This window comes from Sinocyclocheilus grahami, unplaced genomic scaffold, assembly GCF_001515645.1.
Source record: "Sinocyclocheilus grahami isolate Dianchi unplaced genomic scaffold, SAMN03320097.WGS_v1.1 scaffold1172.1, whole genome shotgun sequence".
In the NCBI taxonomy this organism is placed as follows: Eukaryota; Metazoa; Chordata; class Actinopteri; order Cypriniformes; family Cyprinidae; genus Sinocyclocheilus; species Sinocyclocheilus grahami.
In genome coordinates, this window is record NW_015506351.1 from 273614 (window position 1) to 276418 (window position 2805).

General features: G+C 34.0%; 1 protein-coding gene across 1 annotated transcript in view; it reads right to left on the minus strand.

Annotated features, from left to right (window-relative positions):
* Nucleotides 1–2805, minus strand: part of LOC107567601 (phosphofurin acidic cluster sorting protein 1) — a 77912-nt gene that overhangs the window by 31290 nt on the left and 43817 nt on the right. The window lies entirely within an intron of this gene.

Below are 2805 nucleotides of genomic sequence, written 5' to 3' on the forward strand. Positions count from 1 at the left end.
CACGCACAGACACACACACACACACACACACTCACACAGACACACACACACACACAGACACAGACACACACACACACACACACACACACACTCATGCACAGACACACTCATGCACACACACACGCACAGACACACACACACACTCACGCACAGACGCACACACACTCACGCACAGACACACACACACTCACGCACAGACACACTCACACACACACACACACACACACACACACACACACAGACACACACACACACACACACACACTCATGCACAGACACACACACACACAGACACACACACACACACACACACACACACACACACACACACACACACACTCACACACAGACACACACACACACACTCACGCACAGACACACTCACGCACAGACACAGACACACACACCTCAGATGGGTGAAGTGCAGTTTTAAATGTCAGGATTCAGTGCAACTTATTTGAATATCAGTCGTGGGATTGTATAAATTAAAAACATGTGTTTAAACGTTAAATCTTCATAAACATATTCTGCATCTCAGCTATTTCAAAACAATATAGAGAGAGATATTTTTAAAAAAACACGTGCAGAATTAAAAAGAAATGCAAAAGATGAAGCAGCATGCTCAGAGAATGCTTATATATGAATAAAACACCTCAGTTCATATTTTTTTAATAATTTTCACTCTGCTGATATTGTCTTTCTTGTGTGATCCTCTGAGGATGCGGTTTCATCTTTTACATTTCTTTTTCTTTCTGCACTTGTTGTTTTTACTATCTCTCTCACATTGTAAATTGTTATTTTATTTAAATAATTTAATCATATAATATATGAAATATTTAATGAAATATAAATGTTATTACATAAATATTAACATGTAAATACACATATCAAGGTGTTTCTATTTAAATATAATAATAATAATGCATATACATTTAATAACAAATAACATTTAAAATTCATTTTTTGCATTATTAAATAAATTTGTTATTATTATTATTATTTAAATACTATATTTAATATTAACTATAATATTTAAATAATAATTATCATTATAATAATAATTAACAATGGCAACAGTATATGTATTTATTTAAATTATTTAATCAAATAGAGACACACATTTATATATATATATAAAATATAAATTAAACGGTCAGTAAAAGTTGTAAAAACTAATTCTAAACAGCAGTTTAACTACATATTTTATCAATAACGGTAGACATAAAACGACAATCAGTGAACATTTATTTGTACTGTTTAATTGCAATGAACTGTCTGGACAAATATATGTAGGTCAGTGTGTGTGATTATTGCTTCAGCTCACTCGACTGTAAAGCTGCGTTTGCAACACAACAAACCAACAAAGAATCAAACCCACAGCATCAGGTCAGAGGTCAGAGGTCAGAGATCACGCCACGCCACGCTGCTTTCAAACAGCTACTGAATATGATGCTAGCTTGCTGCTTTCAGTGATTCGCTGCACAACACTGACCACAGACAGCACAAAACACTATCCTCAATACTCTGACTTTAGTGCTTCACAGCACACTGCAACACCAGCGACATCAGACACGAGCGTTTCCCTCAAGACCAACTACTTCCTGCTCCTCCTGAGACCCAGCTCTGTAGTGGACAGAGACCGCCACAGTTTTATGGAAATATGATCATATTTTGTTATTTAAATCAGATTAATTTTCAAATTATTTGTCAAAACAATTGAATAGGAAAAGAAATAAATATAAATATATAACAGTGCTGTCAAACTATTAATCGCGAATAATCGCATCCAGAATGAAGGTTTTTGTTTACGTAATATATATGTGTGTGTTCTGTGTATATTTATTATGTATATATAAATACACACACATTAAGTATACATTTTGAAAATATTTACATATATAAATATATCTAATATGTAAACATAAATTTTTTTCTTAAATATATTCATGCATGTGTTTGCATTTATATATACATAATAAATATACACAGTACACATACATATATTATGTAAACAAAAACTTTCATTTTGGATGCGATTAATCGTTTGACTGCACTGCTATATATATATTTGGGTTTGATTCTAATATATATATATATATATATATATATATATATATGAAATATTAGATATTATTATGAATATCTGGCCAATTATTACTCCCATTATTACACTTCTTTTTCAACATGCTGTCCCAACAGCATATTAACATGCAAATAAGACACAGTGTATAGACGCATTGTGTTTAATGGGAAACCCAGTTAATGGAAATTTTACACACATATTGCATAAATCAAAATGGTATATCAAATATTTTTCTTAAGCTCTAAACAATGTAATGATATGAAAAAATACTAAATTGACAAAGCTTTTTTTTTCTTCTGGTTCTCTGTAGAATATCCATCTACATTAAACATGCTAACTGTTAAATAAAGCCTCTCCGACGGACGTGTTTCTGCACAACATGGACAAACCCTCAGGAGCTCAGACCGAACACTCGAGCTGCTTTCTCTGATTAATAATACATGATCCTGACCACTCCTGTGTGTGTGTGTGTGTGTGTGTGTGTGTGTGAGAGAGTGTATGTGTGAGTGTGAGTGTGTGTATGTGTGTGAGAGAGAGAGAGAGTGTGTGTGTGTGTGTGAGAGTGTGTGTGAGTGTATGTGTGAGTGTGTGTATGTGTGTGTGAGAGAGAGAGAGAGAGAGAGAGAGAGAGTGAGTGTGTGTGTGTGTGTGTGTGTGTGTGTGTGTGTGTGTGTGTGTGTGTGTGTGTGTGTGTGTGTGTGTGTGTGTGTGTGTGTGTGTGT